Below are 22,711 nucleotides of genomic sequence, written 5' to 3' on the forward strand. Positions count from 1 at the left end.
GATAGAGGGGAACATTACCAGGCGATGCCTTTTTGGATTCCTCCAGTCCGGTGGTAGCAGCAGCTAGCTGGGTCTGACACTTTTCCAGCTCTTGAGACAACAGGTTGTTCTTCTCCGTGAGCACCTGGTTATACAATAATCCTTAAATCAGCTGTATCAACTGCTTCAAGTCTCGGGGGCTACTGGTATATAATTATCAGATTTGTACAAATGTGTACTTACCCGCATATCTTTCAAATGCTGGTCAGTGGCTCTGATAAGCCCGTCTCGAGCAGCTCGGATGTATGCATCAACCGAGCTGAAGGTGTTGAATGCCTGCTTTGTAAAGCCGGGGTCGCGAAGAGCGGCCCGCCGGCGCCGATGATTCATGGAGCTTTCCACTTCAGAGTTTGTGACGGATACATCATCCGACTCCTCTGCCGAAGGACAATCCGGCGTCACTCCCGTATCAGCCCACGCCTTTAAAGCAGGGTCGGGAACCTGACTTGTGGAGGCGCGGCTGGCAAGATCCCTGGACATAGTCCGGCGAACGTTTTTCCTGATAAGACACATCGGATAATGTCACGGTTTGATGTGACTGCCAGTGGGCATGATCAAAAACCATACCTCTTTGTTGAAGGCTCTGCCGTGTTGTCGTTCGCTTTCCTCTTTGAAGATTTTCTTGGTGCGGGTACTGCTCTCTTAGGAGATGCCTCTGGCGCACATTGAGGCATCGGGCGCCTCCCCTTTGAAGCAAAAATAGTGCGGTGAGTGAAGCGTAATGAGGAAGCTCTTTCGAAGGAGGTGACTCTTGATCACTTACATGTGAGGCAGGGAGGAGACCGGGATAGTTGGCGGTGATGGACACTTCCATGCCGTCATAGCTTGCCTGGTAGAACACTCCATCCTCAAGCTCCACAAATATGTCCGGATCCTCTTCGAATCCGGGATCAAGGTCCCGGTTGTGATCCTCTGGCTGCGGGGCGGGGCTATGGATCCCCTCGGTAACCTTCCGCCATTCCTGTTGTAAATGGATGGATTAATTAAAAATGACTCAGGGAGAGGATTGAGTAAAGTGGTGGGATTAGAACTCACCCAGCTAGGAGGATTGTGTCGGTGTCAAAACCGGCGGATCTCGGGTAGGGCGTCCCGAACTATGCGTCTAAGGTCGATGGTAACAGGAGACAGGGAACACGATGTTTACCCAGGTCTGGGCCCTCTCCATGGAGGTAATACCCTACTTCCTGCTTGATTGATCTTGATGAATATGAGTATTACAAGAGTTGATCTACCACGAGATCGTAATGGCTAAACCCTAGAAGTCTAGCTCGTATGACTATGGTAATGAGTATATCCTTTCCGGACTAAACCCTCCGGCTTATATAGACACCGAGGGGATCTAGGGTTACATAGAGTCGGTTACATAGGAAGGAATCTTCATAGTTGATCACCAAGCTTGCCTTCCACGCCAAGGAGAGTCCTATCCGGACCCGGGTACAGTCTTCGGCCTTCGTGTCTTCACAGCCCATCAGTCCAGCCCATGGACAACAGGCCGGACGCCCGAGGACCCCTTAGTCCAGGACTCCCTCAGTAGCCCCTGAACCTGGCCTCAATGACGTGGAGTCCGGCGCGCAGATTGTCTTCGGCATTGCAAGGCGGGTTCCCCTTTCCGAACTCCAAGATAGTCTTTAGATGTAATGATTGTATCCGGACTTGTATACACAACTGCAGAGGACATAATATTTCACGAGTCCGATCCACTGACAACCTTTTGGTAATATGACATCATGCTTTCCTGGCCATTATTTTCGAACCGTTGGCTAGCCCGCCGTCCCACGTCTCGAGACGTGGTTTTATTGGCATGTCTTATCCAAGCGGAGATCATGTCCCCCTTTTTTAAGGGATTCTTATCAACCCGGACGTGGGTAACCCAACCGTCACTTGGGTACAACTCCTTGGGAATAGGCAAGTTTTGAGGCCCGGGAGGAGACGTTCGATATTCGCGGTCTTTATATAGGGGTACAGACCCCGAGTTCCAACACCCAGGTTTCAATCGCCACAAGCTCTAATCATGTCCAGATCTAGCTGTTAAGGCCGGCGGGTGGCTTCTTTTGTCACGGAGGGAGATATTGCAAAGCTTCGAGAGGCGAGGTATCTGACCGCAGAAATCCTTCATCGGCTTCCTGCCGAGGGGCAGGTTATTCCCACACCCAGATCCGGCGAGAGGGTCGTGTTCGTGTCCCACTTCCTCCGCGGGTTAGGGTTTGCACTTAACCCCTTTGTCCGAGGGCTCATGTTCTATTATGGGCTAGATTTTCACGATCTGGCCCAGGACCCTATTCTTCTTATCTCGGCGTTTATCGTCACGTGCGAAGCCTTCCTCCGAACTCCTCCGCACTTCGGCTTGTGGCTCAAGACCTTCGATGTGAAGCCGCAAGTGTTAGAGGGGGAGCAGGCAGAGTGCGGTGGTGCCACAGTGAGCAAGCTTGCTAGCGCTGTTTGGCTGAAAGAATCCTTTGCCAAATCTTCTAATTTATGGCAGCAGGGGTGGTTCTATATCACTGAGCCCCGTGGCTCCAAGTGGGCAGCTGCGCCCGCATTTCGATCCAGCCCCCCAATTCAGCTTGCATCGTGGATTAACAAGGGGTTGGACTGGGGATCAATGGAAAAGGTGCGGGCTCTGCAAAGTCGCATCCGAAGCCTCATTGAGAGGGACATCAATATCGTCAACTTTGTTCAAGTAATGCTAGTTCGCTGGACCCTGTCGTGCCAGCGACGGCCTCTCCGCATGTGGGAGTTCAATCCAGAAGGGCCGCGGACTCTTCAGCACTTCTTCGGCACTACGCATGAATGAATGTGGAGATTATTTTTCGGGAAACAAAAGCAATGGCCGAACACCACAGAAGATATCGGCCTAGACTGTAACCATCCGGACACCCCGGTAAGTACCCGTTCGCCGAACACCTCATAATCAGATACCCAGTGGTAAGACACTGACCGAATCATCCTTTTTCAGGGCTGGATAAAGAAAGTGGAATGGATTAGGTGTCCGGCTCCCCTTCCCGAAGACTCTGGTAATCCTGTGTTAACAAGGATGCTGGCCTCGGCACCATACCACGCGCCGGCAAGGGAGGGCAAAGAGGAGAGTGAGAAGACCCGGGATGACCTTTGTTCCGGAGGTAAGTCGGACACTGAGTCCGGAGAAATCGACCTTTCCTCGCCTGAAGACAGAGGCGAAAGAGGAGCCAGTATCCCTTCTCCGAGCAGGAGGAAAAGGGCCGCCTCCGAAGGTTGGGAGGGGCGGTCTCCCAAGAGGGGCAAGATGCCACCGTCGAGTGGCTTGGGTTTGGAAAGCGACACCGTTGAATAGCTCCAACATGGGGACAAGCCCTCGACCAAACCGTAAGTCAATCTGGGGTACTTTGACAACGTCCCGCTCCTTTCCTGTTATCAAAGATATACATAAAGTGTCCGTGCATTTTTACAGGTCGGCACAGAGTCTTTCTGGGCAATCCCCTTCTTCGGGAGGTCTCCTCCCAGAGATGATGGAAAGCGAGATGCCTCCCGACCTCCTCGCCCAAAAAGGCGGACAACTCTGAAGTGTCATCGCGGAGGGTTTTTCTTGATCAACAAGCTATGCAGGGGATGAAAGAGGCAGTACCCGAAGGTGGACCTCCAACCGTCCGGGATTCTGGGGCCGATAATAAAGGCCCCGGACTGTCTGGCTTGCAGCCAACGATGATTCTGGAGACAGGTGAACGGATTCCTTCAAAGGATGGTCGTGCTCCTAGAGCGGCTTCCGGAGACCCGGCGGCTCCGGATATATTACGGGACATGTTGCGAAAAGCATCTATCTCGGGGGAACAACGTACCTTGATGGGTACAGTGGTTGAGAAGATTTTGTCCGTGAAGAGCGGATTGAATGAAGCCTTCATGAGCCTGCTAAAAGGCTTCGAGGTTTGTGATATAATGTTTTCAACTATGTTTTATTTGCAAAGATGCACCTGTGTATAGGTAGTAGCCCCTGAGACTCGGGTTGGATTCCACTGGGAAGCGAACAGAGGATCGAAAAGAATTACTCAAGGACTAATCTGATGAACTTGAACACATGTTGTTTCCCCCTTGGCTACTTCCCAGACTATGGATATTGCCGAGCTGTAGCGAGAACTTCATGTAGCAGGGGATGACCTTGCGTTAATCAATATGCGTCTTGACGAGTCGCAAGGTATGTATTCGGGGCAATCCCCATACATTTTTGTGGTATAAGCATGATGCTAAGAGTTATATGCTGGAATATGCATGGCTGCAGATGGTGTTTCCGCCGTTGAAGTTCTTCGAGCGGAGCTGGCCCGGGCCAAGGAGTAGGCCCGGTGTAGCAATGCGGCTTCCAAAAAGGCATCGGCTGAGTTAAAAGCCGAACAAGCTGCACGGCGCCAAGACGAGGAGAAGATATCCACGATGGCGCTCGAACTGAAAAATGCTACTGGCCACTGTGAATTTCTGGAGAAGGAGAATGAAGCCAAAACGGCTGAACTGGACAAGGCCTTACTAGAGGCGAGAGAAGCATGGTCGGAATCCAGAGCAGCCCGTGAGGAGATCCGGCAAGCTGGGGAGATTGCGGCTGGTAAGCCCTTTCTGCTACAGACTAAGTTCGGCGATGCGAACTATGCTCAGCTCGACCGAGTGTGGAGTTCTCCGGACGAATTTTTAGACTTGCCGAAGAGTTCTTCCGATGCGGCGCAGTATTACCAAGTGTGAGAGGGGTACGCAACGGAGAAGCTTTTCTGGTCATTGTTTGGCACATCAAAGCGCCCTCTGTTGCTGAATGAACAGATGTCCCAATGGGCCGAGCTTCATAGGATATTCGGCGCTGCCATGAAGAACGTCATAATCCGATTGTGGCCAACTGAGCCTGTTCCGAATAGCTACTTTGGTTTGGTGCAAAGGCTTGTTGACGCGGTGCCGCGTATCAACGCTGTGAAGTGGTCGGCGTGCATTGAGGGTGCACGGATGGCTTTTACCCGAGTCAAGACATTCTGGGGGAAGATGAAGGCCATCGATGTTGTGGCAAAGAATCCACCCAAGGGAAAGGACCGTCCTGAACCGGAGCGTTATTTTGAACACGTCCTAGAGGCCGCCCGCTTGATAGAGGGTCAGTGCTCGAAAGACATAATGTTCGAGTGAGGTGTATGAGAATTGTAAAAGACAATTTTATAGTTAATCTATTTTTATGTTTTGCTCGAAAGCTTGTATTCCTCCTGTGCGGCCGTTTTAATATAATCTGAAAGTTTTCCAGTCGTCGGCGTCAGGCCCCCTCGTAGGAAGTACGGGGGTGTTCGGAAAAGCATTTAATCACTCTTTATCCAACGTCTTGGTCCATGAAGGAGGTGATAATGCGGCGAACCAGGCAATTGGACTATAGGGCGTTAACACTTTCACTTAGCCATAGGAGTTTTATGGTGGGACTACGACATAGCCCCTGGTATGTATGCGGCGTATTATAATACGATGCTTTACATATTTGATCTAAAAAAGATCCCTCGTGTGACACGGATAATCGCTAAAGATTCCAATAAGTCGTCAAGTGGTTGACCAGCTCACGCCGCATCATGATAGTCAGTTTTCGGCTTTCTCTACTGAGTTACTTGACGAGATGAACCGGAAGCACAATCGCACTAGTTCTCCCTTTACTACCCTAGCCGATGGAGCGGAACGTAGGGTAGCAAGCACAGGAGCCAGGCAACCCAACTATTGACCCAAGACAATGATTCGGAGCTGATGCATATAAGGCAAAACTTGCGACGCCGAAGTACGCTATAGAGCTGTTCGGACTTTTGTTGGCAACTCATTTGTTCCCATACCGAGCCCCTGGCAGGTTATGCCGAGGTATATCTGTGAAACAACCATAGGAGCCATATTCATTGGCGAAACAACACGGATGATTAATTCGGATACTGTTTACTGGGACCTGAGCGATATGCCAATGATTACTTAACATATATATAAAGACCACAACCCCGGCTATTTGACATGCTCGGGTTCGGAGGCGGAGTAAGAGACATAGTACATGCTCGAAATAAAGAGTGCAGTCTACAAAAAGTTATTTTGGACCTCCTGTCGCACGTCTCCGCCGCCTGTCCTCGGCGAGGGGAATCCTTGATGGAAGTAGCCCCGTATGTGAGTGTACGGATCCGAACTCCGATAGAGTCAGTTTTAGATGTTTGTCCTATTCGCCACCTGTTTTTAAGAGATAGTGAAGGAAGAAATAAAAAGAAAATAGATAAAAAATGTTACGGGAATGCTTGCAGGCTTGTCCGTAGTGTGCTTCCGCCAATGCCCATGGTATCTTGAGTGCGTAGTGATGTATGCGTTGTAAATTTTTTGCAGGTATACGAGGTGGGCGGCGGAAGCTGGACTGCTATTTCCGCTCTGGGAGTAGTCGATCCTTGGGTGGAAATTGCTTCTGACCCCCGGTATTTCATTGGTGAACCTCTCCGTCGTCCCTGTCGCCTGGCAGCCTCCTTCCCTTGTGTTTGGCGTTGAGCTTGCCGGCCTGCTTAAACACCCAGCAGTTTCTGTTGGTATGATTAGCTGGTTTATCGGGGTGGCTGTGAATCTGGCAGGGTCGGTCCAATATCCTGTCTAGGTTGGATGGTTCGTCTCGGTTCGCCTTGAATGGCTTCTTCCGTTGACAGGGCTTGGGATTGCTGAATCAGGCGTTGACCGCTGTGTCGCGTGATCTTTCATTATCATTGCGACTCTTGTATTTGCTTCGTCGTGGCTTGCCATTGACATCTCGGATTTCGGAAGTGCCCGGGTCGCTGGCGCTGTTGCTTCTACGAGCAAGCCAGCTGTCTTCTCCCGCGCAAAAGCGGGTCATTAGAGTAGTAAGGGCTGTCATGGATTTAGGTCCTTCTTGACCGAGATGGCGTGCAAGCCATTCGTCCCGGACGCTGCGTCTGAAGGCCGCAAGGGCTTCCGCATCCGAAAAGTCGACGATTTGGTTCTTTTTTACTAAGAACCGAGTCCAGAGCTTCCTGGCTGACTCTCCGGGCTGCTGGACAATGTGACTTAGGTCATCGGCATCCGGTGGCCAGACATATGTTCCTTGGAAGTTGTGAAGGAAGGCTTCTTCCAAGTCCTCCCAGCTGTTTATGGAATTTTCAGGCAGGCTGTTTAACCAGTGCCGAGCTGGCCCTTTTAGCTTTAGTGGGGGGTATTTAATGGCGTGGAGGTCGTCTCCACGGGCCATATGGATGTGGAGAATAAAATTTTCTATCCATACCGCCGGATCGGTTGTTCCATCGTATGATTCAATATTGGCGGGTTTGAATCCTTCGAGGAATTCATGATCCATTACTTCATCATTGAAGCAAAGAGGGTGTGCGGCGCCTCTATGTTGGGCCACACTGTGACGTAACTCCGAAGGAGTCCATTTGCGGTTTTCGGCTCGGGCGTGGCTAAGTTTGTCACGTCCGAATAGGTAGCCATCGTCGTGTGTCGAGGCATGCCCTCGTGATCCGTAGATCGATCTTGCGTGTTCTGCTCTACTGTCCAAGTCCCGTCGAAGGTCGTCTGTACAACCACGAGCTTTGCCTTTACGGCGAGGTGGGGCGGTCTGGTGTTCGATTTGAGTTGCCTCTTTATCCGGACCGAGTTGTCGACGACCTGACGCATTGTGTGATGATGGTACGGGCTCCAATGCCTCGTCATCAAACTGAGGTAGAAATCTATGCTTCGGGTAGCTTTTGGCTGGGCCACTAAGGCCGTATTCTTCGGCGGCCAGGACTTCGGTCCATATTTCGTTGAGTAGGTCTTGGTGAGCTTGAAGCTGCTGCTGCTTCCTTTTCAGGCTCCTTGCAGTAGCTATTAGCCTGTGCTTAAAGCGCTCCTGCTCGAGGGGTTCTTCGGGTACGATGAAGTCTTCGTCGCTGAGGCTTACCTCATCTTCGGAGAGCGGAAGGTAGTTGTCGTCCTCCGAATTGTTGCTGGGCAGGGCCTGTTCATCAGGGCTGGCTTGCCCGTTTTCTTCTTCCTCCTGTTCGGATCTTGCTCCAACATGGTCTTCATTGTTTTTGGCGTCGTCCGGAGTATTATTTTCTCTGGTGCCAGTGTTGCTGTCTTTCGAGTGACGTGACTTAGAACGGCGTTTAGGGCGCCGGCGCTTGGACTGTGTCTCAGGAGGTGTATTCTCGACTGGATCTTCTTTGTCATCGTCGCGAGCTTTTTTAGGTGTATCAACCATGTACACATCGTACGAAGAGGTGGCCGTCCAACATCCAGTGAATGGCGAGTCTTGGCCTTGATCCTTGTAGATATCGTCGTCCATACCGTCGATGTCTTCGGAGCCATAAACAAGCATGTCGGTTAAGTCCTCGACAATGGCTATGAAGTGGGTGGCGGGTGGGAAGTGAAATTCTCCATCATCAGCCTCCAGTTCGAACCGGATATAGTTCGGCTGTGAGTCCCCCGCCAAGGATAGGTTCTTTAATGAATTTAGCACATCGCCCAAGGGCGAGTGTTGGAAGATGTCTGCGGCGCTGAACTCGAAGATCGATAACCGATCCACCTCGGTGTCCGCAGACGTACGTGGTTCGGAACTTATAGCCGGAAACGAGTCCGGAATTCTGTTGACGCAGATATTGCAAGGTGTTGAGTCTGTGTGCGGCTCCAACGCCGCGGACTCTATGGCCTCGGATGGCGCGATCTGCTTCGGATCTAAGGCCGTGGCAGTTACAGGAACCATCTCCTGAATGTGGTCCGATGACAGATTTAAGTCATGTTCATCGGAGCGAGGGGGAGCGATCGCCGCGGTCTCAAATCCGTTGAAGATCAAGTGTCCACGGATATCCGCGACGTAGTTCAAACTTCCAAATCTGACCTGCTGGCCAGGGGCGCAACTATCGATCTGCTCCAGATGGCCAAGCGAGTTGGCCCGCAGTACGAAGCCGCCGAATACGAAGATCTGTCCGGGGAGGAGGGTTTCTCCTTGGACAGCATCACTATCGACGATCGAAGGGGCCATCAAACCTTTCGTCGATGGCACAGTGGAACTCTCAATGAAAGCACCAATGTCGGTGTCAAAATCGGCAGATCTCGGGTAGGGGGTTCCGAGCTGTGCGTCTAGGGTCGATGGTAACAGGAGACAGGGAACATGATGTTTGCCCAGGTTCGGGCCCTCTCTATGGAGGTAATACCCTACTTCCTGCTTGATTGATCTTGATGAATATGAGTATTACAAGAGTTGATCTACCATGAGATCGTAATGGCTAAACCCTAGAAGTCTAGCCTGTATGACTATGGTCATGGGTACATCCCCTCCGGACTACACCCTCCGGTTTATATAGACACCGGGGGAATCTAGGGTTACATAGAATCGGTTACATAGGAAGGAACCTTCATAGTTGATCGCCAAGGAGAGTCCTATCCGGACCCGGGTACAGTCTCCGGCCTTCGTGTCTTCACAGCCCATCAGTCCGGCCCATGGATAACAGGCCGGACGCCCGAGGACCCCTTAGTCCAGGACTCCCTCAGATTGTACATGGAAAATCCATCTCGACGTTTAATACGAGTGAACTCCCCTTTCTCCCCTTTCTACAGTTCGGCCAATATTTTGGCCAAAGCGGCGGGGGTGTCCGGACTCTTCCAACCACAGCGGGAGGCGTCATCTTCCCCCTTATAGTGCCACATGGGAAGCCCTCTGTATTGGAGTGGCTGAACCCCCCGCACTATGGAAGTCGCCATTACCTCGACTATTGATAGTCCGGACTTGGCGAGCGTCTTTATCTTGCCCATCAATTGACGGACTTCCGTGCTATCTTCCTCCTCGAGGCTCTGAGGGCGCCAGCTATGGTGTTTCTTCAACAGAGTGCTTGAAAATTCAGGAAGACCCATTCGGACTGGGTCAGGAAGGGCGACGTCCTCAATCTAGAACCATTCAGAAGGCCACTCTTCGGACGCCTTCTTCGCCGTACCGGACAGGTATCCGGTCCCAGCGATGTGCCATACCTCGGCTCCACCCACTTCGAATATTGATCCCTCTTGGTTACGAGGGACAACGCAGAATAGTTTCCTCCATAATTCAAAATGGGCCTCACATCCCAGGAATAGCTCACAAAGTGCAACGTAACCCGCGATGTGCAGGATGGAGGTAGGAGTGAAATTGTGCAGTTGGAGGCCATAATACTCCAGAAGTCCTCAGAAGAACGGGTGGATTGGAAATCTGACGCCTCTTAGCAAGTAGGGAATGAAGCACACTCGTTCCCCCTGGATGGATTGGGGAAATTCTCTGCCCGAGACCTGCTGTTGAAGGAAGTCAATCCTGCTCGAACGGGGACTAGATCCGCGGGGGGAAGAAATCCCTGTGTTTGCATCTTCACTAGCTGACCGTGGGATACGGAACATCTCTCCCAATCTCCTTTTTTGGAGCCGTGGGGATGGGAGGAAGAACTGGGAGCGCTAGCCATGTTGGAATGGTTCCTCCTAGCAAGTTCTGAGGATTTTCTGTGTGGTGTGGAATGGATCTGAGATCCAATCTCTTTAAATATATGTTTTTCTTACATGGCCGGGGTGTTATGTGCAAAAAATACCCTGACCTCTCATATTCGCTCGACACGTGGAAGCTGAAGCCATGGATGCACAGAAGCCGAGGGGTACGACATTAAATGGAAGGCCGAATACAGCTCTTTGAAATCATCGGAGGAGGAACCCGCCTTGCAATGCCGAAGACAATCTACGCGCCAGACTCATCGCCATTGAAATCCTGGTTCGGGGGCTATTGAGGGAGTCCTGGATTAAGGGGTCCTTGGACGTCCGGCCTATTTGACATGGGTCGGACTGATGGGCTGTGAAGATACAAGACTGAAGACTCTCACCCATGTCCGGATGGGACTCTCCTTGGCGTGGAAGGAAAGCTTGGCGTCCGGATATGAAGATTCCTTTCTCTGTAACCGACTTTGTACAACCCTAGTCCCCTCCGGTGTCTATATAAACCAGAGGGTTTAGTCCATAGGGACGATCATAATCATACAGGCTAGACTTCTAGGGTTTTAGTCATTACGATCTCGTGGTAGATCAACTCTTGTAATACTCATATTCATCAAGATCAATCAAGCAGGAAGTAGGGTATTACCTCCATAGAGAGGGCCCGAACCTGGGTAAACATCGCGTCCCCTGTCTCCTATTACCATCGACCTTAGATGCACAGTTTGGGACCCCCTACCCGAGATCTGCCGGTTTTGACACCGACAGGTTCCTCGGGCATGATGAAGCCTTCGTCACCGAGGCTCACATCGTCCTCGGAGATTGGTAGATAGTTACTATCCTCCGAGTCCTCGTTCCCGACTGGATCGTCAGGGTTAACTTGCCCATCCTCCTAATCATCCTGTTCGGATGTTGGCTCGACATGGGCTTCGGGGTCTTCGGCATTCTTCGGAGTGTTATTATCTCCGGTGTCGGTATTGCTGTCTTTTTCGTGACGCGATTTTGAACGGCGCCGCTGACGTCAAAACTTTGGAGGTGCCTCAGTAGGCTTGTGCTCGACCGGATCCTTCCTGCCATCGTCGTCATCCTCTTTGGGTTTGTCCACCATGTATACCTCATACGTGGAGGTGGCCATCCAACGTCTGGTGATCGGCGGGTCTTGGCCTTGTTCGTCTCCGACATCGTCATCCAAGTCGTCGATGTCTTCGGAGGCGTAGTCTAGCATGTCGGTTAAATCTTTGACAGTGGCTATGAAGTGGGTGGTGGGTGGGATGTGAAATTCCCCGCTCTCAACCCCTAGTCCGGGCTGGGCGTAATTCAGAAGTGATTCCTCTATAATGGCGAGGGATCGCATTAAGTCTAGAGCCTCGTTTAAGAGCAAGGTTTGGACGGGGGAACGAGGGTCCGCGGGGCTGGCCGGGGTGGAAACCTCCTGGCTATGCTTGCTTGGCGCGGACTTGGAGAGTTTGGATCTGGAGTCTGGGGGCGAGTCCGCCCATTCAACGATAGGGGGAACCCGGTCTGATTCCGAGTTTGCCGTAGACATAATTGCCTCCGGATCCTGATGGTGCGGTTTGCAGCGGAGAGTCCGGTGGGCTCCAAACTCCCATCTTCGGACCTGGTGGTTTGCTCCGGATCTGAGGCCACAGCAGTGGTCGGGGTCACGAACTCTTCGAAGATCAAGTCTCCTAGGATATCAGCGACATAATTTAGGTTCCCAAAACTGATCTGATGACCAGGGGCGTAGCTGTCGATCTGTTCGAGGTGGTCAATCGAGTTGGCACGCAGAACGAAGCCACCGAATACAAAAATATGGCCGGGGAGGAAAGCTTCCCCGGAAACGGCATAGTTGTAGATGATCGAACGAGCCATCGAGCCTTCTGCTGGCGACATAGTGGAACTCTCAATGAAAGCACCAATGTCGGTGTCAAAACCGGCCGATCTTGGGTAGGGGTCCCGAACTGTGCGTTTGAGGATCGAAGGTAACAGGAGGCAGGGGACACGATTTTTACCCAGGTTCGGGCCCTCTTAATGGAGGTAATACCCTATTTCCTGCTTGATTGACTTTGATGAGTATAGGGGTTACAAGAGTTGATCTACCTCAAGATCGTAATGGCTAAACCCTAGATGTCTAGCCTGTATGATTTTTCTTAGCCTCTACGGACTAAACCCTTCGGTTTATATAGACACCGGAGGGGCCTAGGGTTGTATAGAGTCGGTTTACAGAGAAAGGAAACTACACATCCGGACGCCAAGCTTGCCATCCACGCAAAGGAGAGTCCCGTCCAGACACGGGGGGAGGCCTTCTATATTGTATCTTCACGGCCCATCAGTCTGGCCCATGTCACATAGTCCGGACGCCCGGGGACCCCCTAATCTAAGACTCCCTCACCCCTTATGATAGAAACCTTTATTATGCAGTTTGTCGCTTTTATTCTTTGCCATCAAAAGTTCGCACAACGCTCAATTTTCTCTTACACTAAATGATCTAACACTTTTAGAAGCAATTTTATTGCCTTATTGCACCGATGACAACTTACTTGAAGAATCTTATTCAATCCTTAGGTAGGTATGGTGGACTCTTGAAAATAACATTTGGGTTTAAGGGTTTTTGGATGCACAAATAGTATCTCTACTTGGTGCGGAATTTTTGGCTAGCAAAGATGGGGGGCAAGCACCACATGTTGAAGGATCTATGACAATATAACTTCTATGTGAATACGAAAAAACATAAATCATTACATTGTCTTCCTTCTCCAACGTCAACAATTTTGGCATATAATATTTTGATGGGGGCTCACAATCACAAAAGATTTCCAAGATTGTATTTGCATGTGAAAGTTCTCTTCCTTATACTAATTATTCGTGAATTGCTTGTATGACCAATATTATGATTGTCAGGCCTCAAAAGATTTCAGTTTCTAAACCCAATGTATTCAACAATTTACTCATAGGATATAAGTGAAGCACAAGAGTAAATGACAAGTTACTCCAAAAATATATAAGTGAAGATCATGAGCACAATATTTATTTCTCTCAAATTAATTTAAGTGAAGCAATAGAGACTTTCTTCAAAAATACTAAAGCACCCCGTGCTCAAAAAGATATAAGTGAATCACTAGAGCAATTCCATAGAAAAGAGCTTCGTTGACGGGGTGTGAGCGCCGCTTAGCTAGCCTCCCTGGCAACTATTTGAGGACTCTATTTTATTTAAAAACTTTCAGGTCTAATTATTTTACTAAAACAGCAAGCAAAATGAAAATAAAATGACATTTGAACGATAGCACAACTCATGTGAAGAAGCAAAAACTTAGGCTCAACCGATACTAACCGATAATTGTTGAAGAAGGTGGGATGCCTACCGGGGCATCCCCAAGCTTAGATGCTTGAGACTTCTTGAATATTATCTTGGGATGCCTTGGGAATCCCCAAGCTTGAGCTTTTTTGTCTCCTTAATTCTTCTCATATCACGGTTTTCCTAAATCTCAAAAGCTTCATCCACACAAAACTCAACAAGAACTCGTGAGATAAGTTAGTATAAACCAATGCAAAAACTTTATCATTCTCTACTGTAGAAAATCACTAAAATTATTATTCAACATTTCATACTAAATGCATCTGCATATTTAATACTCCTATCCTCAAATAGAATCATTAAACAAGCAAACATACGTAAACAATGCAATCATAACAGCAATCTGCCAAACCAGTACAGTCTGTAAAGAATGCAAGAGTATCAATACTTACCTATCTCCAAAAGTTATGAAAATTTTCCACACTGTAGAAAATTTATCAGAGCTTATTATGCAAAAAGTTTCAACATTTTATCACATTCTGATTTTTCTATGGAATTTTTGCAACAACGGTAAACTTTCTGTTTTCAAACAGCAACATGTAGACTTGCAAAATAAGCATGGCAAAGGCTATCAATGCCACTTTTATTGAAGTAAAAGATGCAAAAAATTATTCTAAATAACAGCAAGGAAATCCTAACAAAATAAAATGATGCTCCTAGCAAAACACATATCATGTGACGAATGAAAACATAGCTCCAAGTGAGGTTACCCATGATGTTGGAGACGAAAGAGGGGGTGCCTTCCGGGGCATCCGCAAGCTTAGTTGCTTGGATCTTCCTTGAATATTACCTTGGGGTGCCTTGGGAATCCCCAAGCTTATGGTCTTGTCACTCCTTATTCTCCTCATATCAATATCTCACCCAAAACTTGAAAACTTCAATCACACAAAACTTAACGGAACTTCGTGAGATAGCTTAGTATGCTAAAGAGCAAACCATTTCACTTTGGTACTGTCAAAGACAAGATTCATAATTGTTTACACACAATTCCTACTATAGAATGTCATTTCCACAATTTATATTGAGCAATATAAGCTATAGAAACTTGGAAACAAGCAAACTATGCATTGAAAACAAAATCTGTCAGAAACAGAACAGTCTGTAGTAATCTGCAGAATAACCATACTTATGCTACTCCAAAAATTATGAAAAACTATAACCACGTGAGCAATTTGTATATTAAACTTCTTCAAAAAGAATCAACTCAAAAGCACTCTTCTGTTAAAAATAAGAATTATTTCGTGAGCACAAAATTTCTGTTTTTCAGCAAGATCAAATCAACTATCACCCAACATGATCCCAAAGGCTTTACTTGGCACTTCATTGAAACAAAAGCAATAAAACATGATCAATAAAGTAGCATAATCATGTGAACACACAAAAACAGTAGGTAAAGGTGTTGGGTTGTCTCCCAACAAGCGCTTTTCTTTAATGCCTTTTAGCTATGCATGATGATTTCAATGATGCTCGCATAAAAGATAAGAATTGAAACATGAAGAGAGCATCATGGAGCATATGACTAGCACATTTAAGTCTAACCCACTTACTATGCGTAAGGATTTTGTGAGCAAATAACTTATGGGAACAAGAATCAACTAGCATAGGAAGGCAAAACAAGCATAACTTCAAAACTTTCAACGCATAGAGAGGAAACTTGATATTATTGCATTTCCTACAAGCATATGTTCCTACCTCATAATAATTTTCAGTAGCATCATGAATGAATTCAACAATATAACTATCACATAAAGCATTCTTTTCATGACCCACAAGCATAGAAATTTTACTAGTCTCCACATAAGCAAATTTATTCTCATCAATAGTAGTGGGAGCAAACTCAACAAAATAACTATCATGAGAGTGAAAATTAAAATCATGATGACAACTTTCATGGTTATCATTATTCTTTATAGCATACATGTCATCACCATAATCATCATAGATAGCAACTTTGTTCTCATAATAATCAATTGAAACCTCTTCCCAAATAGTGGATTCATCACTAAATAAAGTCATGACCTCTCCAAATCCACTTTCATAATTATTACAATAAGATTCAACACCCTCCAAAATAGTGGGATCATTAGTACCTAGAGTTGACTATAACATCCCAATTTTCAATTTGGATGTTATACATAGGTCATCATATGCATATCATATTTTATTTTGCATTTTGGTTGTGATCCTAGAAATCTTAAGCAACTCAAGGACCCAAGGAGAGAGTTGGAGATTTCACAAAATTGTTTCTAATAAAAGAGAGAAGATAAAATGACTTCTTCAAATGAAAGGAATATTGGAGAAGAAATTTTAAAATCAACTTAAAATTTTATTTGGATTTCATTTGCTATTCTATTTGAATTAGAAAAAATATGCATTTTTGAAAATTGCATTTAAGGCCAGAAAAATGTTCACTTTGTCCTAAATATTAGGTTTGGATGGTGAAAATTGTTTCTGGTATTTTTAGAATTTTTTATATTTTATTAGGATTTTTCTTCCGGGCGAATTCTATAAAAAAAAGTTTCGTCGCCCGACTGGGCCGAAGGCCCAGCCGAGCCAGGCCGGCCCACCTCGCGCCCACCGCCTTCCTCCTCGCGGGAGGAGTCCCGCGCATCGCCGCCGCTCGGGGAATCCGAGCCGGACTCCCCTCGCCGCCGCCCCCTCCTCCAAGGCAGCCCGCCTCGGCCCCTTTATAAGCCTCGCCGCCTCCACCTCACCCAGCCACCGCAGCCCGCCCTCTGCGCCGCGCCGCAAGCCACCGCCCGCGCCGCCGCCGCTCGCCGCTGCTGCAGCCGCCGCGCCGCACCACCACCGTGCTGCCGCCGCATCGCCTCACCACCGGAGCCCAAGCTTGTGCTCTCCCAAGCTTGTGCACCATCGCCCATCTTAAATTTTTTGTATAATCATCCATAAATTCAAACCATGTGTAGGGCCATTACGTATCATTAATTTGATCCTCTCCCAAGCTTGTGCAACATGCTCATGCCCAAGTTGCTTAAAATTCATAATATCGTTTCTAAGAGAGATGATCTTAGCGGGAGGAAAATACTTAGAGATAAAAGCATCTTTGCACTTATTCCATGAATCAATACTATTTTTAGGCAAAGAAGATAACCAAGTTTTAGCACGATTTCTAAGCGAAAACAGAAATAGCTTCAATTTAACAATATCATTATCCACATCTTTCTTCTTTTGCATATCACACAAATCATTAAATTCGTTTACATGGGTAGCGACATCTTCACTAGGAAGGCCAGAAAACTGATGTTTCATAAAAAGATTTAACAAAGCGGTATTGATTTCACAAGATTCAGCATTAGTAGTAGGAGCAATCGGAGTGCTAATAAAATCAGTATTGTTGGTATTGGAAAAGTCACACAATTTAGTATTATCTTGAGCCATCATGACGAACAATCAATCCAACACACAAGCAAACAAGAAGCAAGCGAAAAGAGGCGAATAAAAAAGGGCGAATAAAACAGCAAGGGTGAAGTGGAGGAGAGGAAAACGAGAGGCAAATGGAAAATAATGTAATGCGAGGGATAAGAGTTTGTGATGGGTACTTGGTGTGTCTTGACTTGGCGTAGATCTCCCCGGCAACGGCGCCAGAAATTCTTCTTGCTACCTCTTGATCATGCGTTGGTTTTCCCTTGAAGAGGAAAGGGTGATGCAGCAAAGTAGCATAAGTATTTCCCTCGGTTTTTGAGAACCAAGGTATCAATCCAATAGGAGACTACACACAAATCGCCTAGTACCTGCACAAACAATCAAGAACCTTGCAACCAACGCGATAAAGGGGTTGTCAATCCCTTCACGGCCACTTGAAAAGTGAGATCTGATAAGGATAATAAGATAAATATTTTTAGTATTTTGTTGTATAGATTGAAAAATGAAGATTGCAAAATAAATAGTAAACTAGAATTGTAGATCGTAAACTTATATGATGTAAAGTAGACCTGGGGGCCATAGGTTTCACTAGTGGCTTCTCTCAAGATAGCATATATTACGGTGAGTGAACAAATTACTGACGAGCAATTGATAGAAAAGTGCATAGTTATGATGATATCTAAGGCAATGATCATGAATATAAGCATCACGTCCGTGTCAAGTAGACCGAAACGATTCTGCATCTACTACTATTACTCCACACATCGACCGCTATCCTGCATGCATCTAGAGTATTAAGTTCATAAGAACGGAGTAACGCATTAGGCAAGGTGACATGATGTAGAGGGATAAACTCAAACAATATGATATAAACCCCATCTTTTTATCCTTGATGGCAACAATACAATACGTGTCATTTCCCTTTCTGTCACTGGGATCAAGCACCGCAAGATTGAACCGAAAGCTAAGCACTTCTCCCATTGCAAGAAGGATCAATCTAGTAGGCCAAACTAAACCGATAATTCAAAGAGACTTGCAAAGATATAAAATCATGCATATAAGAATTCAGAGAAGAACCAAATAATATTCATAAATAATCAAGTTCATAAACCCACAATTCATCAGATCTCGGCAAACACACCGCAAAAGAGTATTACATCAGATAGATCTCCAAGAACATCGAGGAGAACTCTGTATTGAGATCCAAAGAGAGAGAAGAAGCCATCTAGCTAATAACTATGGACCCGAAGGTCTGTGGTAAACTACTCACACATCATCGGAGAGGCTATGGTGTTGATGTAGAAGCCCTCCGTGATCGAATCCCCCTCCGGCAGATCGCCGAAAAAGGCCCCCTGGATGTTTCTAGGGTATAAGAGTATATATAGGCGAAAGAAGTAGGTCGGTGGAGCTACGAGGGGCACACGAGGGTGGGGGCGTGCCTACCCCTGTGGGCGCGCCCTCCTGCCTCGTGGCCGCCTCGTTGCTTCCTTGACTTCCACTCCAAGTCTCCTGGATCGCGTTGTTCCAAAAAAGATCCTCGCGGAGGTTTCGTTCCGTTTGATATTCCTTTTCAGCGAAACACTAAAATAGGCAAAAAAAACAGCAATTTGGACTGGGCCTTCGGTTAATAGGTTAGTCCCAAAAATAATATAAAAGAGCATATTAAAGCCCATTAAACATCCAAAACAGACAATATAATAGCATGGAACAATAAAAAATTATAGATACGTTGGAGATGTATCACGCCGCACCACCACCGCGCCGCTGCCGCCGCCGCCACATCGCCTCGCCGTTGGAGCCCCGCCGCCTCGCCTCGCCAGAGCCACCGGATCCCGCCGCCGCCGTTGACCCCATCGCCGTCGTTGACCGGTAATAGACCGATCGGTTTTTTTCGGTTTTCTCCCGGTTTATTTTTAGGGTTAGGGTTTTTCTCGATTTTTCCGATCGAATCTAATTACCGGATGTTCGTCCGTTAATCCGTGGTAGCAAACGTTTTCGTTGGTTTAGTTCTGCTAGCGAACGTCCGTTCGTTAGTTTTTTTCTTTTTCCTTTTTGTGGCTAGGGACCTATCCACGAATACTTTTATCACAGATCAGTCCCTGATCTTCAAACCCTCGCTACTTTTTGCTCGTTTGTCTAAATCCAGTGAAACCAATGCAAAATCTTCGTCTTGTTCCCCTCTTTCCAGATAATCAATTTGAACATGGTTTTGACAAATTAAAATTTGGTTTTAAGCAGATTTGAATTCGAACTTCTTTTGATCGTAGTTTGAGTTTCGTAGCCCCGATTCGATTGATTCTTTTTGCAAATCGAAGCTCTTTAGTTGAACTTTCAGTTTGGAACTTTTCTCTTGAGTTTTAACCTTGCATCTTATGCTTGAGTGCTTATGTATGCTATTGTTTGTTTACGATAGAGTTTCCGGAGTGCGAAGCGTGCTACTATGAGTCACTAGGGTTTGCAGATCATCAGCAAGGCAAGTAACACTTTGATCATATCCCTTGTGACCCAGTTTTTATGCATTAGTTTCAGTCCTCAAACATTGCATGAGTAGGATCTGTTTAACATGTGGGTTTTTGGGAAGTAGTTGTTGAGGTAGTACCTATTGCCCTTTTATTCAAACCTTGGGAGTTACTACGTTACGCTTATTATACTTTGCTATGCTATGCTCGTAGACGTGGTTTGGTTTGAGTGTTTCATGACAGTTGTGAGTATTATTATGAACTAAGGGATTAATTAAGGTGGCTACTATAACACACATCTGGGTGGAATGGTTTGTGGGCACCTGGGGAAATCCAGTGTTGTCCAAGGAGAATCCCGGGGTATCCGTGTGATCTTTCCTATGGATCGCCACCCAGGCTCAAAGGGATCATTATGTTATTCATGCTGGAAACTTCCGTGTGCAGCCACAAGCCATTATGGGCTCTGGCATAGTTGAGTAAGTTGTGGGAAACCTTTCCATGATGGGCTAGCAGATGTAGGGGATTGTAGGTGTACCGGCCTATCTATCGGTTAAGGGGACGTCTTCGGAAAAACTGTGTCTTGGTCATCCGTTTCTCAAACACCATGCAGTGCGAGAAATACAACAGAGGGGATCGAGTCTTGTGGGGAAAAGTGCGCAAACCTCTGCAGAGTGTATAAACTAATCATTGGTTAGCCATGTCCCCGGTTATGGACATCTTGAGTATCTGGTGCTTGAATTACTATGTTGATCTCATCACTTTACTTAATTAATCTGTGGGGTTATTGATTATTAATTTGGGATAATGTTTTCAACAAACTTTATAGTTAAATAAAATATATTCCTTTGTTGTAGGGAAAAACTAGCTTTCTGCAAAAATAACCATAGAGCCTCCACCAGCCATATATGCATATAGTTATAGCTGTTTCTTGTTCATTGCTCTATAGTGTTATTTTGCCAGCATATTCCATGCGCTGACCTATACAGGCTGCAACATATTATGTTGCAGAGTTTTCAGACGAAGTGTAAGGTGCGCTAGGTCATTGTCGTGCACTCAGCCATGCCGTTGGAGTTGATGGACTCATTTAGCTTCGAAGCTTCCGCTGTTATCTTATTTAGATGGCCTTAAGCCATATTATTGTAATACTTTCTCTCTTTGAGACATTTGATGTAATAAATGCGTGTTTGAACTCTGTTATAAATCCTCGAGTACTGTGTGTGTCAGCATTACCGATCCAGGGATGACACTTATACACAGAGATTTGACCATCTGAGGTCGGATCGCTACAAGATGGTATCAGAGCACATGCTGACTGTAGGACGCGACCACTAAGATGAGCCATAGGACACTCTTCTCTACTCATTTCTGACTCTTCTCCATTTTCCCCTCTATAGATGGCGGACCCAAGGAACAAGTTTGCTCAACCGGATGAAGACACCCCTTTTGGATGGCACTTGAAGGAGGCCACTAAGTACCTGAGCATCAGAATACCAAGCTTCACGGGGACCTACACCGCCACTCTACCGGAATAAGAGTGCTGGACTATTCGAGTACATGTTCCAGGAAGGACATTCACACCATTAGTGAGCCCATAGAGTTTTCCTTTGATGCACCAACCTGGGGTCTAGGAAAGAGCATGGCAGCTCACATCGCCATGGGACGCATCGGCGAAGTATACCACAAGGATCTTAAGGACACCATCTACCAGATATGTGGACACCGAGATGAGCAATGGGAGATGATTTGCACCAGGAGGGACAAGTCCATTGCAGCCTACATCCAGGAGTTAAACCAACACATTCATTGTCAGGAGAACCAGATGTGCGCCAGCATGTTAGACATAAAGAAGGTGATGACCAGGAACATGGAGCTAGAAGAGGAACTCAAGTCTACAAGCGATGGATACGAAGAAGAAATTGCAGTACTACTGGAGAAGAATGAAGACCTGAAGAAGAAGAAGCTAGGGATATTCATGGGAGATCCCAAACCAGAGGAGGACAACCACCCTGAGGACTACATCATAATCGACGACACCGACTCTGACCCCGACAGTGATGATGATTATGAAGACGAAACTGGAGCAAATATCATGGAGTCTTCTTCCGATCAAAATTTCTAGTCGACCACCATATTATCAATAGTATTCCCCCATGTATATAGTAGTAGTCCGAGTATTTCAAAACGGTAGATAGATCGATTGTATGCCCTTGTTTTTAATTGAGTGGTGTGACAATGAATGTGTTTGTCTCATGTGCATATGGGTAGTGATTTCTCTATAGACCTCACTCTATTCTATTCTCACCCCTCTAAACCTATCAGATGCCATTGACCATAGGTAGGCATGTTTTCCCCTCAGACCTGATAATTTTGGAGTCACAAGGATTGGATGTGATACTAGGCATGGATTGGCTATCGATGTATGGAGGAAATATCGATTGTGCTAGTAAGTCAATTCTACTCACCACCCCGGAGGGTAAACGGATCAAGTATGTGTCCCGGCATGCACCAAGGAGGACTCAAGTAAATTCACTCTCAGGAGTTGTTCAGGAGGAAATGCCTGTTGTGAAGGATTACCCGGATGTATTTCCAGAGGAATTACCAGGCATGCCGCCAGATCGGGACATAGAAATTTTATAGAGTTGTTGCCAGGCACTGGACCAATATCGAAGAGGCCGTATCGGATGCCCGCAAATGATCTGGAGGAAATTAAGAAGCAGATTAAGGAGTTATTGGAGAAAGGTTATATCCGACCAAGTTCATCACCGTGGGGAGCCCCAATGCTCTTAGTTGAGAAGAAGGATGGATCTTTGAGAATGGTTGTTGATTATTGGGCTTTGAACGAAGTGACGATCAAGAACAAGTACCCACTACCGATGATCAATGATCTGTTTGACCAACTGCAGGGAGCTAAAGTATTCTCCAAGATCGATCTTCAATCAGGATATCACCAGTTGAAGATCCGAGAACAGGATATACCTAAGACAGCTTTTACCACAAGGTATGGGCTATATGAGTACACGGTCATGTCATTTGGATTGACTAATGCCCCTGC

This window comes from Aegilops tauschii, chromosome 2 (genome assembly GCF_002575655.3).
Source record: "Aegilops tauschii subsp. strangulata cultivar AL8/78 chromosome 2, Aet v6.0, whole genome shotgun sequence".
NCBI classification, from domain to species: domain Eukaryota; kingdom Viridiplantae; phylum Streptophyta; class Magnoliopsida; order Poales; family Poaceae; genus Aegilops; species Aegilops tauschii.